We start from the raw sequence: 23,898 nt of genomic DNA, 5'->3' as shown, positions 1-23,898 counted from the left end.
GCAGAGAGAAGGGGAAACAGACCCGGGCTATGTGGTTGAGGGAGGGGAAATCGGGTTTGCTTCTTGTATGAAATGATGCCTAGGTTGAGCCCTAATGGATGGTTAGGAATTAGCCATGAGAATGGAGAAGATACATAAATTTTTCCAGCACCATGTACACCAAGGTCAAGGAACAAGCAATATCATGTATTCTAGAACTGCAAATGGCTTGATATTTGTAGAAGAAGACATGCAATTTCGCGATTGCTAAAGACAAGCTAAGACAATGATTAAAAACCTTCTAGAGTATGTTAAACCCTATTTAGCTTATAGATTATGATGAAGTATTAAATTTCCTGTGTAGTTAAGTGGCATTCTCAGATTTGAGTTTTGGATAAGTCATGGGCATGGCAGAAGAAGAAAAATTTAAGCTTAACAAATCTGAGACACACAAAACTCCATTTTGGAGGGTGTTTCATTACTACAATGAAGAGATGATTAATGGAAATTATAGTTGGGATGCGTTGAAGAGTCCAGTTGAAAAAAACTTGGTATCTCATTGGATGTCGGGGAGAGGAGAGGGAGTCAGTTTTCTTTTATTTGTTAACTATGGAGGTGAGTGAGAATTAAAAGATAAAATTTGTAGTTGGCAGCTGAGGTGGAATATGCCATTGTGGGTGAGGTCTGGGGGAGGAAGCTTATGTCTTCACTAAATTTTATATGTATGGAGTTTGAATGTTGTCAAAAATCAACTCCGTACATTGAATAAAACAAAAGAGAAAGATAAATGTGTTGCAAGGCTTTATGCCTGCAAACTCAAGGTATGGGAGCAGCGGGTTCCAAAGAATTTTTATGGGGAAATTTGGATGTTGTTTGGCTTTTTGTAGCTGATTTATTGCCTCTTAGTCTTCCTATTTGGATCAGAGAGCTGAGTCAAGGGAACAAGGAAGTATGATGTGAACATACTTGGTATTTGGGCATTGGCTGGTGTCCTCTGCTGATTTCTAAGAAGAGCAGTCCATTTTCGTAAGGTTAGATCAAGCTTTTTGTGCCTGCGTTGACCATCTCTATTTTGTCTCTGACATAAGTGACTCCATTTTACTTTGTTTCTACGATATCTATGGGAAATCTAGGTAAGCAGGAAATTTTTCTGGACTAGCAATATTAATCTTGCCATCATCAGTTTAAAACTTGTAGTGAAAACTGAGAGAACAGGTGGGACCACCCAGTATGCAATACAAGAATTCCAGTGAGTAAAGGATAGGACAATGAGAAATAACAGCATTTGAATGGTGTGAAGAGGAAGAGAAAACCATTTATTCAAAATCCATTAAAGAAATATTTGTTAAGCCTATATTTGTTTGAATAAAACCATTTATTCAAAATCCATTAAAGAAATATTTGCCAGACCCAACCCCGACGTTATCACTTTAAAGATGAGTCTCCCTCTACAAAGGAAACACAAATGACACAGATAAATATTTAGCTGCACCTGTGAGAAGTGCTGTGAAGTAAAATCGCAAGATCAGATCATTGAGAATGTGAAACAAGGAAATTTGTTCTAGCCTGGGAGGTTTCTTTAAAGTAATGGCTTTTAAGGGAGACAAGAAGAATGGATTGCTATAAGGAAAGCAAAGAAGGGTAGAGGCAAAGAGAGATGAAAACAAACAGCTTCTGAAACAGAAACTGCAGTGGGTGAATTTCTGAGGTTTAGAAAGCAGATGAAAAAAAGAAAGAAAGAAAAAGAAGAGAAAAATGAAGAAAACCAAGAGAAGATTTATGATGGCTAGATAAGTAGAGTTTGGGGAAGGGCATAAATCTAATAATCTAAGAAATTTTAAAATGTTCACTGAATTTGGCACTTGGTTAGTTATTGATAGCTTTAGCAAGAACGGTTTTAGGAAACTATTTGTCTGTGGGGGTGCCGTGAGAAATTTTAAAAAGGCTGTATTACAGTGGAGAGAGGAAATTAATTGGCAGGGCAGAAGTGGAGGCAATGATAGACTGTTTTGAAGGAATGTGAAAAGCAGAAATGGATATTGATTTTAACTGAAAGGAGAAGGTAGAAGACAGGAAAGCTGCTATTCTAGGGAATTTAGAATTTATTCTATAGGCAAAAAGGTAACCATGAGGAAGAAAAACACAGTTGGACCAGTATTTATATGCAAATGATTGATTTATGAGAATGAAATGAGAAATCAGCAAAATTATAAATCTTAATCTAGCAAACCTTGAATAAATGACAGGAAAATTACTTAATTTTTTTAAATTACTTCTGAACTTTCTGATCTATATCACATGAGTGGCCCACTATTAGTGGGAGATAAAGAACATTTCCTGAGGAATCATGGACTCATGATCACTACACAAAATTTTCACTTAATGCCGTTGAGAGGTTCTGGGACTTTAAGCCAAACTATGTATAGCAAAACCAATTTACCAAAGACTACTCGATACAAACAAGAGTTAAGTTCCTACAGCATCCCGTCAAAGTTATAATGAAATGATGCTGAACAAAACCATGTTATGTGAGGATCTGCGAGGTTTATAATTTACAATTGTTTGAAAGAACAGGAAACAAATACTTTTGATAAGTTTCCTGAGTCGCTAATTAATCTATTTTAGGAGGTTCTTTCTTCCCTCGATATGCAATTACAATAAAATTTAATGAAAGAACAATGCATTTAATGAAAGTACAATGAAACGTGAAATGCAAAATACTACAGAGCCCATTATAGGAATGAAATTAGGTTATCATCTATTAAATGACTTATTAATTGGTGTCATAATAGCTCAGAGCAAAAGAATGCAGTTGCAGTTTTTCAATGCAGTCAGATAAGAGCTATGATGAATGGAAGGAATGTAAGCTTTTAAACCTATGAGTAGAATATAGAAGATACTATCAAGGAAAGTAGTGGAAGGTCCAATATGGAATGAATGAAACCTTTAGGGACCAGATTACAGGTAACCATGGTGCTGTAAACCCCAAGACATAGACAAGAAGTGATGTAATACATCTCTTCCATCTCAAGGGCCAATCCTTAATGTTTACTTGCAACACATGTATTATTACTCCAAGGATCTGAAAATTTTTCAAAAATTTTGGTACTTGTTCCAAGAAAAATGATATTAAATTGGTAAGTAAATGATAATGATTTCTAATTTATTTTTCCATAAAACATTATTTATAAGCTATCCACTTGTGCTGCTGGCATAGCAAAATACAGCATGATCTATTTATCACACATTAATAAATCACTTTTGTAAAAGCATGTAAGAAAAGAGACCTGGAATCTGCTGAATCATGTTAACTGGGTTTGCCATGCTTAGCGTGCAGATCAGAATAGACTATTTCTATGCTAACCATTAAGCAATGAAAAAATAATCAAGAGTCATGAGCAGGTAACCTCACCTGGCTCAAGATGATAACTGTTGGAATTGGGGATACAGTCGAGGCAAAAAGAAAAAGAAATTTTTAATGGGACACACAATTTTTTTTTTTTTTTTTTAATTACAGTGTCTCAGTCTGTAAACCTAACACTAGCGGTCTGGACTCTCCATTACTTTCTTAACGGTTCTTTGATTGGATGCTATAACTAGCACAGCATCTGTGGACATCCACCATAACTAGCACAGCATCTGTGGACATCCATCATTTCATTTCATGCCTTCTTAGCGTGTCACTAAATGGAAAATTTTGTGTAGAATTTAGGTAGGATCCTTGCCTGGATTTGATGATCTTTATTTTCTATATTTTAATTGATTAATTAAAATTTATTGAACATCTAAACTCTGTATCTAATCAATCAAATATATGTATTGAGATTTCACTTTTACCCTTTATCTTTTGATTCTTTGGACCACAAGCATGTTGCAAAACAAATGATTTTTATTGTTCTTTATATTATTTTATACCTGGATAGTATTAGTCAGTTATTTCATGGCTATGGAAAATGTTCTATATTTTAAAATATTTGTTTTATTTGCTTCCTTTAAGCATTTGTCACTAACGCTGTGTTTTGTAGTTATACTTTTCTTGGATCAAGTTACATCCCATTAGATTTGCTCATTTGCCATTGTGTTCCAGTCATATAAATTTTTGGAATATATAAAGCCTAAAGAAAAGGGGTAGAATATCATCAAAGCATTGCATCTATTCTATTTTAAATATTTTTATTTTCTTAGTTGTTTTCAATTTTAAATATTTTTCAATTTTAAATATTTTTAATTTTAAATATTTTTCAATTTTAAATATTTTTATTTTCTTAGTAGCCACCCAATCAGGTTTCCAATTTTAAATATTTTCATTTTCTTAGTAGCCACCCAATCATTAATCACAATATTTTATCTTTCACTTTTGCATTCCAAGTTTTCATAAAAAAGAAAAGATTTGACTTCTTTAAAATTTTATGACACTAATATTTGTGTATATACTGTAAATCCATCTGCTTCTTTCTCATACTTATATTCTCCTTTCTTTTGCTACTAGCAGACACAAATTTCATCAATTTTTAGGGAATGTGCAGAAGAATAGATTTTCTCTTCTAGTAGTTGCATAGCTTAAATTTTTAGCTCTGTAGAGGATAGGATCGTGTGCTTTTTTTTCTTTATTAATTTGTGCACTTGCATCTGGTAAAGTCAAAATATAGAAGATACAATGCACTGACTTTAAATCTACATTATTTTTCAATGTATTTCCCTTCCTTCGTTTTTCTTTTCTTTCTGAGAAAAACAGTTCTTTCTCATGTCATTTGTGCATCTACATTACTGATAATAATAATAACTATTAACTATAACCTTATTAAAATGATAATAGCCAACATTTATTGAATTCTCCACTCAGGCCACTCAGGTTCATGACTTTAATTCCATATTCTTCAACCAATTGTCCCCAATATTAGGACTAAGCACTATGTTTTGGGGGTTTTGTTGTTGTTGTTGTTGTTGTTTTTTGAAAAAAAAAATTAGGCATGAGTTTAAAGATTCCACTCCAGATAGGGAAAATTAGGATTAAGACCAGAATTGCATATCCTTTTTATTTCTCTTCTCCAAAAGCTTATTCTTGAGGAATAGAAACTCTACCACCACATTTATTGCTTCCATAAAAAGACTGCTTTATTAAATCCTGTTTGATACATAAGTCCCTCAAAGAAAGAACCAAAGAAAACAGTTGATAAATCTATAACTTAATTTCAGTCATGCTCTCTTAGGTTCACAAAAGAGAACATGCCCCACAAAGATTAATCACACACACAAACTCTGGTTCTAAACTATTTCTGTGTCTTGGAAATGTGTTTTAGAGCCCTGAAACCAAGATCTTGAAAATGTAGCCTTGAAGAAATCCACTAAGGCTGTAAAATAATGAATGTAAAAAGCAGAGCTTATAATTTTGCAAAAATGATGCCAAGTCCTTCTCTCTTCTTGATGCCTCTAATGACTAGCTTACTAAATAGAGCTAAGTGAATACAGGCCCTTGGGACTTCCCCTCTAGCCTAAGTCATATTTCTGCAAAGCAATCTGTTTTCAGTCTGAAGATTTTTAGAAAATGTCTAATATGATGTTTGCAATAAATTCACTTTGTTTTCCTCTAGAATTTGAAAGTCTTGAGGAATGAAAATCTTGATTATGATGTAGTGTACCATAAAGGTGTCACACATGAAGCTGCAATAAATTTTAAAGTAAAATGCATGCACCAAACACCACAGAATTATGTCAGTGAATTTAAGAAATGCTTGAAAAATTCAGCTACTTTTGTTTTATGTCTTCAAACTCTTATTTAGTTTGTGGGTATTTTTTGTCCAAATATTCTTTCTACTGTTTACTCAGCTTTCCTCTAAAATACTTTTCAAGGGGTTAGGAGAAACTTTGAAAACCCAGACATTTTAAATGTGGCCTTTTTCTGTCAGGTTTCCTTTTAGAATTTTTCCATCCTTACAATTTTTCTAAATTATGCTAGCAGAAAGCCTTCAAAATCTCAGTACAGCTGACCAGCAAGCAACAGATACATCAGAAATCTTGCAAACAAAATAGAATCAATCTCCAGATCACTTACGTGGTTCCAAGAACCAGATTTCACTTTCAAAAAAGTTTATTTGAATCAGTGTCAGCAAACTACAACCCTCCTGTCAATAACCAACGCTAGTAAATTAAATAGTTTTATTAGAACACAATCACATCCACTGGTTTATGCACTCATCATTTATGATTGTTTTCACACAACAAAAAAGAGTTTTGCATTTGCAATTGAGACTGTCGGTCATGAAAATCCAAAATATTCACTATTGACTCTTTATAGATAGTTTTACCAACCCCTGGTATAGAAGATGGAAAGTAGTCTACAATCATGAGCAATCACTTAAATAGTATTAAATAGTTAGTAGTAGTTTGACTCTGAAGTCCCTTGTGTTTATTCTTTAAAACTACCTTCCTTCTGCCATTCAATTTCCACACTGCCTATTAATATATTATAGGTCGAAACATCATGCTATTTATGAATAAGTGAAATTCACATTGGACACTCCTCCACGACTTAAAATATTGTCTTCGAGACTCCTTTAGTGCCTCCTTGGTTGCAGAATTTATTACCAATTTTAATGTTTTTCATTGTATCAGAGCAAATTAATAAGCATCTCATTATCTAAAGAAAACTAGCCAGTGGGTTTGCTCAAGAAGGTTTTCTTTTTTGTAAAGAAAGGAATAAAGACAATGCCTCTTAAACGTGAATGTTCCCTAGAAATGTCCACATTATCCTAAACTGAGCTTATATGTTAATTAGATGCTTCTGTTAAATGCTGTTTTCCTGAAGAAATATTTATTTTGCTGTTTTGATGATTTTTCAACTAGACTTATTAGGGGGATATAGTAAAGCATAAAAAGAAAAAAGGCAGGTGTTCAGGGAACCATGACAAATTTAACTGTCTTAATTACTTCTCTATGGTAGATGATTTGTTTTATTATCTGAAATAACACAATTACATTGCGTTCTACTTCCATCTATAGTTACATCAAAGAGAAGATAAAAGAATAAATTAAGCCAGTTTCAAGTACATTTTGGGTAATAATTGCAGAGAATTTGAAAGTTGGCAGGCCAGTTGAAATGTGCCCCAAATTCACTAAAACTAATATCTAATATTTTGAGGATTCTGACTTCACATTTATTTCAACTTTCCATTTATATTCCAAGGGCTATTGAACAGGTTCCAAATCTCCACTTGAAATAATGAGCAATGAGGAAATTTTTCTTTGCCTAGGAATCCAAGAGTATAGATAATCAAAGCTCTTACCCAGATAATTTTCTCATAAAGATTCTATCCATAGCCTTTGCTTCTCCGTTAAATATCTAATTCGGACATTCTGAATTCCGATTCTACATTAGAAGCACCTTGGAAGGTTTTTTTAAAATAGTGATATTCAGGCTCCATGCTTACTTGACTGGTCTAGGGTGGAGTCAAAGCTCAATATTTGTTTAAAGATCCCCTTGTAATCTTAATATACACTAGAGTTTAAAACTACAGGTATAAATGTCTTACTAGCCACAGGCAGATAGATCCTATGGAATGACAAACGCAAAGAACTGTGGGTAGAAGTAAAGCATTACGTTTCCGATGGAGGTTAGAATGAACTTGAAATAGTAAAGTAACACATGGAAACCTGTTTCTAACATTGGATATAAGTGGATGACTAGAATTTATTTCTCAGATTAATAATAATACCTTACATGTATATGGTATACCATTTGCCATGTGATTTTTATACTTAACCAACACTTCTGATGGCTTAATGAACGTAAATGTATATTAATATAAATTGACAACTTGGTGCAGAGCATAGTAATCAGTTGTCAACTATTTGATTTTATCATAAGAACGAGTTTAAGTGGCTGTCATAATCCTTGAGTCTAAAAGTAGTTAATATATTTTACATTGTGAGGATAGGGGGTATCTGGGGTGTAGGAGTAAAGAAAAAGTTATGATTTTCCACCAGCAGACATCTTTAAATATGAGACAGTAATTTGTTTTTTCTAGAATAAGAAATATATAAGCTTCACTAAAGACAGGAAACTGAATTTTATAGATAACCAGTCAATATATCTTTCCTGGGGCAGAGGAAGATAAGCATAGTGTGGCAGAATGAAGAGCTTTACCTCCAGCTTTAGCAACATGGTGTAATCTTGTAATTCAGCTCCAGGACGTGTCTACTGAAATTTATGGTGAAAATAATGTCTGAAGGTGATCATAGGCTATTGGATGAAAAGAACACTTCAAAATAGCTTTATTCTCTCACAAATATAATTAAATGAATTTTAACACCTCCATATTTTTATTATCCTTCCTCATTAGAAGAGAAACCTGTAACCTAAAAGTCATTCATCTGCTCATGTATTAGGATGAGGTCTGGCACTTAGACAACTACAGATAAAGTCTGACTTTTATTACCAATTAACTATTATACTGATTAACGTAGGCATTATAGAAAAGAGAGAATTCCCAAGTTGTCTTTTCTTCAATCTGTGCAAGAGGTATTTTCCAGTGTACTAAGATAGAACAACCTACATCCATATCCCACAGGAGCCGAATGGGACCAGGGTTGTCACAGTTATTTCTGGGAATCATGTGACTTAAGTTGAATGTGAATGGGTGTTTTAAAATCATTCTGTATAAAAAAGATAGCCAAAACAAAGATAGAAATTGGTGCCAATGTCACTGCACAGTGATTGTTTTCATATGTTTTATTCATAGGGGAGGGTTGGGGTCTGGGTGATTAAGTAGAGGTACTGACTCACCTGAGTAAATAAGCAGATTCAGTGAGAAAGCAATGGCTTTTCATTTTCTCAAGCGCTTTTCTGAGAAAAGCTTATTTCTACTTTTTTAGGGCAGAGAGGCACCTGTTGTTAAAGCAGTGGTTACTACATTGCATGGGACTAGGTATATATCTTATCCTCAATGCTAAATATATAGGAGGTTCTCAATAAACATGAATGAATGAATAGATGGACAGATGGGTGAATAGGTGGATGAATTAAAGTTGTGGCCCTCCCATCCCACTCCCGCTTTCTACAAGAAAGACTAATAAAGCCCATACAGGAATGTACTTAGAAGCATGTCTTTGAGGTGAGTTAGAATGTCTCTAAGAAATTTTCATTCTTGGAGAGGCTATACATTTTCTAATCTCCTAACTAGGGCTTCTAGTCTCTCGGTGTTATGGGGCTTAGATGACACGAGATGATGTGTGTGTGTGTGAAAATGTTTTTCCCATATAATAATTATTTTGAACTGAGTAGTTTTATTAAAATTAAATGGAGTGGTATGAGGGTATACTAAAAATTGACTTTTATATGGGCCCAGCACCATGTAGGATATTATGAAATATTTAATGAATGATTGAATGAATAAGTGCATGTATAAAACCATCTAGGTAAAATTAAATCAAGCCTGAACTGCTAAGCCTAGAATTACTGGTGAAGGATGATTATTCACGTCAATACAAAATTATGAAAATCTGTTTTCCCTCTGAATGTCCGAGTGTCTACATTCTGCCTCTTGACTCACAAAGCCTAAAATATTTACTATCTAGTGTGTGTATGCAAAAAAAAAAAAAAAAATTGCCGATCCTGCATTATACTGTAAGCGCCAAGAATGGTGGGCCAAATTTGACGTATATACTCTATCTACTCAGTACCTAGCTCTCTGCCTGGAACGCTCCATGATTATTTAATGAACAAATAAATAATTATACGAACATATTTTTTTCCCACACCAGTCTTCAATAGAGAAAATATTTGTCATCGGAGTTCTCAAAAACATACATTTAAAATTTTTCTGATATAGAATAAAGTAATTTTTAAAATATGACCAATTTTTTTATATGTGAATTGTTCAAGAACATTTCAGAAACATAACTATATGTAATGATGAGAAATTATTTTTTAATTGCCTCCAGAGGTAGAGTGTCCTTCTCCATTTCCTGGATGAGAGTCTAGCAGTGTATACTTTCACATATGGATATTGAATGAAAGATGGTTTTATAGAGCAGAAAAACCTTCTTGGGCATAGAGTTTAACAAGGAGCATTTGCTTTTGCTGGCTCTTCTTTTTGCTCTTGAAAAATTTCAGGTGGAGAGAACCGCATATCCAATTATGCTAATGACCACAGAGAGGCTTCACTCTGTGTAATATTAACTGGGTGGTGAGACTTCCTCCTAATACACGTCTCTGGACTATCAGCATTGAGTAACTTAAAGCCAAGCACGTCCAAGATTCTCTCTATCAATAGAAGAGTCTATTTAATTGTATGTTCCCTTTAGTGCTATTCATCATATCTGTCATCCTCCATTTTCATATTTCTTTCCCTCTTTTTTTTGTGGTTGAATTTTTCTTTTAAATTTTGATTGATGTCCTCTGATCTTTTAATAGAAATCACTTCAAAGTATTTTTGAAGTAGGCAAGGTAACCATAATTGCTATGCTTATGATCTTTCTCTGAGGCTTATCTGAGTTAAATAATGATTTTCTCTGCTAAGCAAAACTAGCAACATATATTTATTTACAGATGCTCCCACCACAACATTCATGGGGTTCTGGATAAGACTAACAGAAGGCCACATACCATGTGTCTGAATAGTTTAAAGTTATAAATTAACCTAAGAAACCGGTAAATAAAACATATTTCATCTCCTTACATTGAAAATATGCCTTTATGTCTACGGCCATGCTACCCTGAACACGCCTGATTCTATCTGATCTCAGAAGCTAAGCAGGGTTGGGCCTGGTTAGTACTGTGATGGGAGACCACCTAGGAAGACCAGGTGCTGCAGGCATTAAAAAAAAAAAAAGAAAAAAGAAAAAATATGCCTTTATTCCAGCCTAGTAGGAAGGTGTAAATTTAACTTTCTTGGACTCTCAGACTGTTTGGCTTGAGAAGACCCTATCACCTTCTCTTCTCCCGCCCTGTTCCATTCATCTCTTCCAGAAACCACCAAAAAGTGAAGCTCCCAAGTCCACCACACTTCCCTGTGGCTGTCTCTCAGGCCTTGGAGAGTGCCTTAGTCTGCCTTAGTTGGCCCAGGGGTGTTTGAGTAGAGAAATCTCGGGTCCTGGGTAATTTAACTGGAGTGTGGATTAAAACTGGTTGGGAGCTCTGATGGGCATGTTCTCTTGACTCTGTGGTTTCATCACTCCATGGGAAGGCATAACAATAAGGGCAGGCGAGCTCCTCTTGAGAGTGGCACTGTGTAGTATAATGGAAAGAACATTGATACGGAAGGCAACCGTAGGTTCAAATCTCAGCTCTGCCTTTGAAGACTCTGACCGTGAGCAAATTTCCTATCTGCCTATTTGCCTATGAGTTTGTTGTGATATATAAATAAGATAATGGATGCAAAGCATTAGCACAGTGCTGTATGTCCAGCAGACATTTTTTAAAATGTTAGTTTTTTACTAGTGTGAAATTAATAAATATTTAGCAATTGCTATAAAATGTCCAGGTTTATGCCTGCTGCAAGGTAGTATACAAAGTACTATGAAGTAGTTTGTAGCTTTTGGACAAAACGAACAAACAAATATAGAATGCTTGCCATGTGCTGTGCTAAACATTTCTCATAAATGACCTCAGATTAACTAATCCTATGAGTTAAGTGCATTTGTATTCATGCTTTAAAGAGGAGCAAATTTTGGGCATGTCTTTATGTGAATTAGAAAGGAGAGTCATGCACCACTCAACACATAGGGATATGTTCTGTGCAATGTGTCCTTAGGCGATTTCGTAGTTGTGTAAAAGTCACAGAGTACACTTAACATGAACTAAATAGTATAGCATACTATTGCTATACTATTTATGTGCTATGCTATGTTGCAGCTGGCATCACCACAAACATGTAATTGTAGTATTAGCCCTGACAGTTGGCTTTTCTTGTTGTAATGCAAATGCCTGACTTAAGCTTCCATTGCCTTGCCCAGGTACCTACTTACAAGAGGGGATGCCACTTCAAGGAAGGCAATCTCAAATAAACATACTGTCAGCCACACAACTAGATAAAGAGCCAGTCCGCCTACTCCTATTGAGGTTCCTTTGTTTTGGAGATCTCGATTTCAGTGACTGACCTTTAGGGCTACTTGTTTTTTATCTCTTCCCACCTTTAAATTCTCACTTATGTTTTAAATTCACCAATGAGTAAGCTTTAAAAACCCTATGGCCCCAAGATTGACCTCAATTAAGGCAGAAGCACAGGCTTTGTACCTACTCCTCCCACAACCTTGCCTGGGAGCTCCGGGCAGGCCTCGTATGCTCCAGGGCTTGTAAGTAATTGACTCTTTTTTAATCTTTGAAGTTTCCTAATGGTTTTTGCTAAAGAGCATCTTGCAACTGTTATAAGAACCATGAGAGACGTCCAGTTGTAACTTTGATTTAGAAAGAGAAGTCTGCAGGAAACATGATGGGGCCCAGGTGAGTATCCCCAGGCATTTCTATCCAATTTCATCAGACTGAAACCAGTACAAAACAGTAATGTTTTACACTATGACCTTACAATAGCTATGATGTCAATAGGCCACAGGAATTTTTCAGCTCCATTATAATCTTATGGGACCATATATGCCATAGATCCTTGACTAGAATGTCCTTATATGGTGTGTGGCTGTAATAGAGCTGGGACTAAAATTCAGATATAACTCCATATTTCATGCTTCTAATCATTTATAACCTTAAGGATCTTAGTAGAGAAGGACTATCATAAAACAAGTCACCAACAAAGCATTAAATAGTTATTAAGTTTAATAGTTCTTAAATTTAGTATAGCAAAACCCAGCTATCAATTCTTAGCATGGTGGTGACAACAGAGGCTTATTAAAAGGCATTGTTTTTAACTTAAAATATATTCTTTTCCTGAATGGATTCTTTCCTCAATCTAATTGGTGCACAACTGTTGTGAAGACATCTGCAAACTTTATTAACCTTTAAAATGTTGAATCCAGGCTTAGCCGTACAAAGATGCATTATGTAAGAGACGGAATCCAGCACTGCCATTTCAACATGAACTCTAAAGATTACAACCTAGAGGCTACTTCTCAAAATGCAGGTTCCAATGCCCTACCTAGGCATAATCAGATCCTTTGGCTGTATGGCTCAGAAATCTGAATTTTAATAAGCACTCCAAGATAATCATTACACATACTCGACTTTGCTTGAGCCTTTCTCTGATTTGATTGGTTTAGGGAGGAGCCAATTTGGTTTTTTGAATTGCTTTTCAGGTGATTTTAATTTTGTAGCCAAGTTTGAAAGCTTCCGGCAGGGGAAATGTTTCTCTTTAGAATGAGAAGATCTCAGGTAGAATGAAATTTAAAGTACAAAAGATTTGCTGGATATATTCTTCAAGTCAATTCATTAAGGCTTAATTGTTCACGCTGTGCCAGAATTGTGCATGGAAGTGTGCAGAAAGAAAAGACCAGCCTACCTGCTTTCCAGAATTGTGAAGCCGAAGGAAGAGCTCTGTGAACAACTAACAGGTAACGAAATAAGAAATCAGAGAAATGGGAAATATTCTTTCTATCTGTGATCATGGAGGGAAGTATTTAGTTTTTAAAGGGGGTGACAGCGTGTCATCTTATTACAAATACGAAGCTCTTGGGGTAAAAGCTTAAGACAGAGAAACATTAGTGGTATTCTGAGTTTTAACAGATTTTTCAATGGATTTGCTGCTTATTGATTTTAATGACTTCGATTTTTTTTGTTGATTTTATTTTATTGGTTAACTTTACTCACGCTCCCCTGCATGATTCACAGCAGGACGCTGCTTCAGTTTTTGTCGATGTGAATTGGAAAGTTTTTCAACAACCTCGTTTTTCAAGACTGAGAATGTTTAAGTCTTGGCATTTGACTGGTTTCATCTATTTGCTTCTCACTTTTTAATCAATTGATACCTAGTTTAGATTGGTATCTGGCTGAGTTGGGACATGTTTGATCTTAGAATAAGGTTCCAATAATAAATAAATATCCCATGGAGACTTTTAGGTTTTATCTAGGTGAAAAATCTTTTTTATCCTCAAGATTCTTTGATATAGGTGACCCTCTGGTCTTTTGATGTGCCAAGTTTCCAGAATGGGAGAAAGTCTTAACAAATCAGCCAGTCCAGTTTGGACTTTGTAGAAATAAAGAGCTAAATGACTTTTGGGCAACTGGAAACTACATACACATGCAAATCACAATTCCAGTTTTTTCCTTCTATTATATTCTAAAATTGAATAAATCAGCTAATAAACCATTGGTTTTAGATTTCTTTTAAAGTGATTTGTTTTTTTTTTTGCTGTATCATACAACTCACTTTTATTGATTTTATCATAGCTAACTAAATAATCACTTTTAATTTCTTACCCTTACTTTATACATTTAAAAAAATGACAAAAGTAATAAATATACATATGGGCTAGAGTGTACCAGGCGTGGAGATGCAGTTGTAAAAAAATAGAGAGAGATGTGATCTAGTGGGGGATGCCGATGTCCATATTAGGAAAAGTACACAGGAAAGTCTTCTGTCTCACACTGGTGGGGACAGACAAGAGTGGAGAAAATACTTAATGTGGCGGTCCCCAACCAGGGACCTGTGCTCCTATGAGAATCTAATGCTTGATGATCTGAAGTGAAGCTGAGGTAGTGATGCTAGCGCTGGGGAGCAGCTGCAAATACAGATAAAGCTTCTGGTAGCTCACCTGCTGCTCACCTCCTGCTGTGCGGCCCAGTTCCTAACAGGCCATAGACCAGTACCAGTCTGTGGCCAGAGTGTTGGGGATTCCTGATTAAAAAATAATAAAAAAGATAAAATAGTGTCCATTTAGAGCATTAAATGGAAATGAAAAGAAGTGAATGGATTCAAGAGATTACTAGGTCTTCAATTCAACAAGATAGAACATTGAATATACTCTAGATGTATAAGAAAAAATAAAATTAATGGTAAAACTGAGTTTCTGACTTAGGGAAATTACTGCCATGTAGTTCCATTCACTGATATAGAGAACAGAGAACATAGAATGCATTTGGATCGCAGAAAAGGTAGAAACTCTTTGGGGTCTGTTTGAATTTGAAGAACTCTGAGACATCACACTGAATTAAGACCAGTTAAACATTTGAAAACATGGACTGGAACTCAGAAAGGAAAATTGAGCAACTATGAGGAATGTGAAAGTCTCCAGCAAAATGGTACTCATTGATGCCAGTGGAATAGATGAGATTTCTGGTAGAGGGATCAGCACCAAGCAGAGGCATGTCAGTGTAGAGTGCTTTTACAGTGGCAAGTAAAAGTTGGATTCATTGTGGGAAATAACAAGAAAGGATGCTGGAAAGGGGCCCAAGTTATTCAGAGCTTTGAAATCAGCAGTAAGAGGTTTGGACTTTTTCCTTTATCATTGTAGACATCTTTTCATTTGTTTTTAATTATATGTATATTATAAATAAACAGTTGATGAGTGTGTATAGCTTGCATGTATGTTTGGAGAGTATTATGGGTGGTTTTCTGTTCAAGCTAACTAATCAATGAGGCCAAGTAAAAGGCAAACTTTCAGACAAGAGACATTGGATTACATTGTCGGGTATGGTGGTCTGTGATTGTTGGATATGGTGGGGAAACACTAGTAGTGGAATGCCCTGCATTAGACTAAGTGGATATGTTTGTTTTGGACAGTGATAAATAAGAGGGAAGGAAGAATCATACTTGGCAGCCAGGTTATGTAAGTGAAAGAAAGCAGTTACTATGAGGTATTCCTTACTTCAGGAAAACTAGGTCAAACTTGTATCTCCTTTTGATGATATAATGTCTGTGTAAACTCACTGTGACATTGGTTTCCTAATTATTTACTATTTCATCAAAAGTGGTGATTTTCAATATAGAAACTGTCACTAGGTTCAAAGCAAATATTTGCAAATGCAGTGATTAAATGGTATCGTAATAATTAATAATTACACTTTTCTTTTGGGTTCATGAAGACAAAATTGCAATTTTAAGTTGTATAATTATCTTGTAATGTAATAAACAGGATATGTTTTTCTTTAGATTTTTTTTTTTTTTTGCTTTAAGCAAGTAAATCCAGTAATATACATATAACTTAGCCTAATTAAAAATCTCAGCAATTTGATCAATTCCCAGGGCAATTGCTAAAAAAACAGAGAAGAGGTGGGGATAATCCAACAGTACCAACTGCAAAACAAGTTTAGAGATTTTAGATTTGGTAATACGAGAATGGTTAATACTTTGAATAAATGAATACATTAATTCTGGAAAGATAACATTTTGAAGGAAATTGGAGGTGCGTCTGCCCAGGTTTTTGCTTCTCAAAATTATTGTTCTCTCTTTTTAAGTGTTTTTCTAACTTTTGATTTTGAAATAATTTTATAAAAAAGGTCACAAAAATAGATCAAGAGATTCTCATATACTCTTTACCCAGCTTTGCCAAATGATAACTTTTATGTAAACACGATGATTAAAAAATTATGAAAGTAACATTTGTGCAATACTATTTCAAGTTTTGTCAATTACCCCAGTGTTATTTTTTATGTACATCCAATTCAGGATTCTTCCTTCCATTTAATTTTCACTTCTTCTTAGTCTTTTTTTCCCCGGTGGCTACTTTAGGATCAAATAGTCCATGGGAAAAATTTCATTTTACTGCTTGTGGTAGATTGAATAGTGTCCCCTAAAACTTAGGTTGTACCCAAACCTAAGAATGTGACCTTACTTAGAAATAGGGTCTTTGCAGATGTAAAAGAAGTATTATGGAATTGTCTTCTCTGAGAAAGAGTCATTATTTGTTGATTTTAGGCATTTGAACCAAATGTTTTGCTTTGACATATTTTAGATTGACTCAGGTGGTCTCAAGGGCATTGTAAAAAAAATGCTAAGATTTTTTAAAAGCTGTAAAATTGGCTTTAAATTGACTTTAATGTATGTAAATACTATGACAGAGATGCTATTGTGGTGGTAGGAGAGGGAGAAGACCAAGCTTCTAGTTGAGAAGATTTTAGATTTCATGGTCTTTCAAGTAGAGGAAGGTGTCCTCGAACTTTGATGCCAAGTTTATATCACTATTTTCATTTACTTGTGAGTGTAAAAATATTTTTAAAATACTTTTTGGCTATCAATGTAGGCAACAAACTTGTGTGTTATCTGTGAATTTTGACAATAAAACACAGAGTTATTAGCAGTCATTTGTCAACTATGTAACTAACAAATATTTTCATATACCATTGTAGTAGTTGTAGATGTCTCATCAAAACATTTAGGTTCATCTCTACTTCAAACTTAGCTGTTTTGAGATTGAAGGCTATATCTTGTTATTTAATGTACTCATACAGAAATTTAGATTTTTCTTTTTTACAAATTTGTTTTCAATATTTGATTAACTTCAAATATTAATAACTTCAAATTTTAATATTTGATTAACTTCAAATATTTGATGAATTTAAATACATTTGACCTCCTTGGTGAAAAAATATTATTCAGAATTTTCAAGATAGAGTAAAAAAATAAACAGTTATAGAAACTGAAATCTTAAAAGATTGGAAACTACTAGCTGATGTTTAGAAATCTTTAGTCATATCTTTCATCGTATTTCTGGTTTTAAGTTACTCATTTCCACATGCATGTCATGAGTGCTTACTATGTATGGTACCTTGTGCAAGAAGCCAAGAAAGATATAAATATGAATGAAGCTCAGTCCTTCTTGCCCTAATCGTTAATGGGCAAATACTAACAAAGGATTATGCATATAATTTTAATGCCTACAGCATCTGATATTCCTAAGTGGTCTCCCATCCAAGTACTAACCAGGCCTGACCCTGGTTAGCTTTTGAGATCAGACGAGATCGGGCACATTCAGGGTGGCATGGCCGTAGACTGGATTATGGCTATTCAGCAGAGGTAGGATGCAACATTTTTTTTTTTTTTTAAGAAATATGTTAACAAAGAAATGCATGTGTGAGATTAATGGGTAGAGTTTTCAAAGGTGGAAGAGTTGAGAGAGGGTGTTTTCAATAGGGAATGTACTGAGCAAAAGCAGTGACATTGGAAAGCTAAAGGGGCTTTGGTCACAGTTTTTGTCTCTGTTTGACAGCACTTTGTTGATGCTGTCAGAAAAGTAGTTCAATGATATCTAGGATGACTCGAATGCAAAGACAAGAAATTTATCCTGAATTTGGTAGATATTAAAGAGTTGGTAGGTATTTGAACAGGTTATTGTCAGAGCTATAATTTAGAAAGATTAATCTAGGTGCAGGATATTGCCTTGTGAAGAGAGAAGGCAGTAGACCAGTGAAAAAGCAATTACAATGACAAAGTAGAAAGGTTATAAAGGCCTATATTAGGATAATGTGGGTGAGAATAGACAAAATATGAAGGATACTCAGAATATAGAATCTTTGTGATTTCTGGTAAATAGATAATATAAGTGCAGAAGGAGGAATCCAATCTGTGTGACTGATACTATTAACAAGCATTTTAAGGGAAAGGTGACAGATTCTATTGTAGACATTATAGGTTTATGGTGTCATTGGCCTTTGGGCAAGATGTCTAGATGGAGCAGTCAAACAGTCAACTAACAATGCAGGTCTGAGTTTCTGGGGGGAAAAAAATGGTGATATCAAGAAACAGAGAAGCAAAAGTCCAAAGAAGCATACTTTTTGAATTAATAAATAGCTCCCATTCAAATAATCAAGCTTTCACTCTGATTAATGTGTTGTGGAGACTTGCCTTTTTTCGATTTGCTTTGAATTTTAGTCATATATCTGTGATCTCTTCACAGCTTGTAGGTGGTTTAATAAGGACCAACAGTGCATTATTTCCAGCATGATCAGGGTTAGAAAGTATTTTAAGCAGAAAACTTGTGCGTGGGTAATTTTCCAGTCCAATTTGCAAACCAAGAAGTTCTGATCTGCTTTCTAAAATTTAGGTGCTCATTCTAGCAAACAGAGATAGATATACTTCCCGTTAATCTTCATACTCAACTCAGCTGTTCTTTCTTCCTTAGAGCAAAATGATTTAGGGTAGTAATATGAAAGGAAATGAACTAACATGATATAAAAAATGGTGCATAACTTGGAACCTTAACTAAGTTCAGAGTTGCTGCTGATTACTTTCCGATCTCATTCTTTATTTGCAAATGCCACTGCCTCATGGCCACTGAGTTCTTATTATATTATTGCATCATTAATCATTACAGGAATCCCAGTACAGCTCTAGGATAAACCCAAGCACACTTTATCTTTCACTTGTGTCTTGCAATGTCTCTCCTTCGTTATCATACTGGGCTTGCATTTAAATAGCCTCTTGTTTCCGAAATATTTTCAAAGAGCTTTATGATCACTAATGTGAGACTTTCTGGGGAGAAAATCAACAGATATTTGGAATTGTATTGGAGGTGAATTTCGAGGTAGGATTAGAAAACATTATATCTGTTTGAATGGGGAAAGAATCAGAAATTAAGTGAAATCACATTTATGTTTAACAAGACATTGAAAGTTCAATATCTCAATGGCAGATTAAATTTAATATTAAATGAAGTCTTCTAGTCACTTATGCACTTTAACTATAAGGAAATTAATGCTTTGCAAATCCAACCTAACAACAACAGAAAAATAAGATACCATGGGTAATATTTAGTCAACAAATATTTATTGAAAATATACTATGTACTAAGTATTATATTAGGCACTTGTGATATATCAACAAACAAAACAGGGAAAGATCATTTTTATTATGGAAAGACAAGTACTAAACTATAGACAAAATGAATAAATATGCTATATATTAAAGGATAATAAATGCCTTAGGGGAAAAATAAAATGTATAATACGGTAAAGGGGAATCTATTGCGCAATAATGGTAGAAAACCTGTAATTTGAAATGAGTTAATCAGGGTAGATCTCATAGATGAGATGAGATTTGAGGAGGAGTTATCCACGTAGATAGAGCAGTTGCAGTGGAGGGGGGGCGTGGCTAGCACATCAGGAAGGGGAAAGCCAATGAAAAGTACTAGTATAGAGTCCAATTCATTATGAATTACATCTTCCATTATCAGTCTTTACCTACACGGAGAATAGTCTCCATTCAGTTGAACAAATTAACAGAAGAATTCCCTATATTTAAACTCTTTTATTTTAGAGCAGTAGTTGGTAAACAACAACCATGAACCAATTCTGACCCACTATTTATTTCTGTAAATAAACTTTTATTGGAACATAGCCACACTCATTTGTTTACCTATTGTCTATGGCTGCTTTCATGTTACAATGGCAGGATTGAGTATGAACACAGAACATTTGGCTTACAAAGCCTAAAACATTTACTGTATGACTATTTATAGAAAAGTTTTCCAACTCCTATTGTATTATAGTCAAAATATTGTGAAATCAATGCATCAGAACTCCTCTAGGATCCTTGAAGACAAAGGCTGTGTCTTAAATTGGACAGCATAGATTTTTGAACAACATTTGAGTACTTTCTCTACCAATTTCTGTCTCACTTTGAGCAAGTTAATTAATTTCTTTAATCCCTGTTTTTTGTTTTTTGTTTTTTTTTCAATACCTATTTCATAGAGTCAAGGGAATTAGATAGTATGTTTGGTGTGCCAGCATGAAGATGATTGGAATCATGTAGTAAAATTCCTGACTCTAAATATAATATAACTAAGGGTATTTGTTTCCTATTACTGTCATAATGAATTGCCACACACTTATTGATTTAAAATAAAACACCCTTGAGATTATACTGGGCCCACAGTATAACTCACCATTTCAAGGTCAGCTGATCAACAGCCTCTATTCCTTCTTCAGACTTAATTTCCCTTTGCCATATAACCTAACACATACACAGGTTCTGGGAATTAGGACCTGGATGTCTTTTGAAGGTCATTGTTTTACCCAGGGCATTAAAGGCCACAAAGCATCCTGCCAAGGCCATTCAGTTAGTCACGTGTAAAGTCAAGACTAGGACCTGAGATTCCTGGTATTTGTTAAATGTTGAATGTGCTTTCAAATTCTGTATGCTGCTTTCAGTAGTAGAGGATAGTGGCTTAATTTGACAGAAAGCATTGAAACTGTACTACATCAATGGAAAGAGATTTTCCTTAAAAAAAAAAAAAAAGGTGATTATTTATTTTAAAGCTTTCATCCATCAGGATCCCATTAGTGTCTGGAGAGATGGCACAGTCAAAAAAGAAGAAATGTTTACAAATGCTGTAGGATTTCTGTTCTAAGCTTTTGTTTAAATAGGCTTTCTTTATTAAGTTCTAACCAAGGAGTGGATGAGATGGGTCAAGAAATAGCATCAAGGTAGAGGAAATGAAACTGTATCTTTTTTGAAAACTTATGTTTACTACGAAAACTATGGGCATCTTTAAGATAGCGGCAGAGGCATCTAGTTGCCTCCCCTCTATGCCTGTTTTTTTCATATATAGTAATATAAGCCATATCTGAGCACACTGCTGCACATCCAGACCCATAACGTACAGTCCTCCATGCACCCGGTACGGCCATGTGAGTGGATTCTCTCCAACAGCATATAAGCAAAAGAGATGTGAGCAAGTGTTAGGTCGTGGTCTTAAAAAAAAGAAGTAGACTTTTTGCCCACCTCTTTTTTTTTTTTTTCACATTGTCTCTTCTGCAAGTGTGGGTAAGTGGTATCCGTAAACCATGATCTGTGTGTGCTACAAATTGAAGAAGACAAAGACCAAAAGGTAGAAAGAAGCCTGATTACTCGATCTCTTTTACCTTCTGTAACAGCCCTGAATGGCATTGTAAGATAGAAATAAACTTTAGTATTGTATAAGTCACTTTGTTTTGGGGTCTCATTACAGAGGCCTGGTCAGCATGTTTACTAATGCAGGGCTAATCAATCCCCTTGGTAACTCTGTTTCCTCAAATATAATTCTAAGTTTGTATCTTCAACAAATCCATCTTCGTGCCTAGAAAGTAGCAAGCCAGTTAACATGGAAGCCAAAAAATAAAGGCAAAAGAAAAAAAATGGTGCTTGGAGACATTAGATTATTTTGGTGATGAGTAGCTTTCTAAAAGGAAAGGGATAATTGTCATCGTTCATATTTAAAAAGACAAAGGGAAAAAAATGATATAAAGGCTTTGTAAACCTTGCATCATTTTGAAAGTTTTCTAATTAGCTCTAAAATGTGTGGGTAATTCTAAAAGGTACAAATATGTTGACACTATGAATGAATCAGGATGAGGAATTAAGGGGGATCTATCCATGATTTCGTACTGATTTGCAGTTTGGAACATGTTCTTACGCATTGCTCAAAACACAGTCGAAGAGGGTGCTCAGATGGTTTCAGTTATTGTATAACTACTGAATTCCATAGGAAAGATTTTAAAAGTGTATTCATAATGTACTGGTTAAGATTACTGAGCCAGTTCTGTAGTCAGAAAGTTCTGGGTTTCAGTCCCAGCTTTACCATCATCTGGTTACGTCACCTTGGGTGAATTGTTTCACCTCTGTTCCTGTTTCCTAATCTATCAAATGGAATGAATCTACAGAGCTCCCTTTACATGGTAGTTATGAAAATGTGACATGTAAGGCACATAGTAAAGTACCAAGCAAACTATAAATACCCAGTAAAAATGAGTTATTAAAACTGGTATTAATATCAGCAATTTTAACACATGTTTATTTGCTAAGATCCAAATTTGGCCATCTATCAGAATTATCTGAGGAACTTTAAAATAAATTCAGATTCATCTCCAGAAGTTTTGATTCAGTAATTTTGGCTTAGACTCTCTGCATTTACATTTTCCAAATTCGAGATTTGAGATGTTGCTGTGATCATCTTGACTCCAGGTAGTATTTGGTAGCCTCTTGTTTAAATACAAACTGAGAGAGTGTTTCACATCAGTTATAATAATAATGATGTGCATTGCATTTTAGACAACATTTAACCATTCTTTTCTTTTTTTTCTCAATCACTCTGGAAGTAAGTTAATATCATAACCATTTCACACATAAGAATATTAGAAATATTCCTTACATATTCATAGAGCTTATATACTATAAATATTTTATAACACAGTATTTTTGAAGACATATGTAACATTTAAAATAGATATAAAAGAAGAAGCAGTCCCACGTACGAACTTTTATTTTTTTTTAAATTCTTCTTTTTACTGATACAAATCTTGAAATTTTAAGAACCCTAGTTTTGTATTTACTGCTCATCAAGAGTCCCTTAAATCAGTGTGAATTTCTTTCTAATCTAGGCTGAACATGAAGAAAGGAGGATGAAAGTGAACATTCAGTGCGAGCTGGAATTGTGAAGGGAACCAGAGATCTTTCTGAACTTAAATTAGGAAAATCACAGAGGGTTTGTGTATTGGTTGTGCCACAGCAAGTCTGTTTTACAGTATTCTTAACATTTCTATTTTAAAGAGAAAGTCAAATTCTAAAGAGGCATTTAGAAAAAAATAGAATGAGAGAGCATTTTCAGGCTATTTTGAAATTTAATGGGTTGTGTAAAAGAAAGGCAGCATATTGGTCATAAATTTTCAGGACCAAGGAATGTGTTTCCAAAGTAGAAAATATCTTTTAAAAAGTTTCCATAAACTTTTTAAGTACACATTCATAAAAACTATCTTCACGAGTCAACAACAACAACAAAAAAACTGTAGTTATTCTAAATGGTGTATCATAAATCACTGTGGTGTTACATGTCAAACCCACTCAAGACTAACAACAGGCCTTAATCCAGCTAATCTCAAATCTCCATGGGTCAATTTATAACTTTTGTTAATCATTACTGCCATGAGCTGCCTGGGGCATCTAGTAATTTAAAAGACTGAATCTTAGAGGTCACTCTCCTTCATCAAAAGGCCATTGCCCAGTCAAAATACCTTCAGGGTTTCTTCACTCTAGGAGTATGTTAGGGTTCTCCAGAGAAACAGAA

At 34.6% G+C, this 23,898-nt stretch overlaps 1 non-coding gene and 1 pseudogene across 1 annotated transcript; one reads left to right on the top strand and one right to left on the bottom strand.

Annotated features, from left to right (window-relative positions):
* Positions 1–10,674: 10,674 nt before the first annotated feature.
* LOC111737802 lies at positions 10,675–10,793 on the top strand. The gene has a single exon (XR_002779583.1). It is a non-coding gene; the product is annotated as a 5S ribosomal RNA (ribosomal RNA).
* A 6,941-nt stretch (positions 10,794–17,734) lies between these two features.
* On the bottom strand, positions 17,735–17,853 carry LOC111737861 (annotated as a pseudogene).
* Positions 17,854–23,898: the final 6,045 nt, after the last annotated feature.

This window comes from Pteropus vampyrus, unplaced genomic scaffold, assembly GCF_000151845.1.
Source record: "Pteropus vampyrus isolate Shadow unplaced genomic scaffold, Pvam_2.0 Scaffold31, whole genome shotgun sequence".
NCBI lineage: Eukaryota > Metazoa > Chordata > Mammalia > Chiroptera > Pteropodidae > Pteropus > Pteropus vampyrus.
The sequence above is the reverse complement of the archived record's forward strand: the minus strand, read 5'-3'. Positions and strand labels throughout refer to the sequence as shown.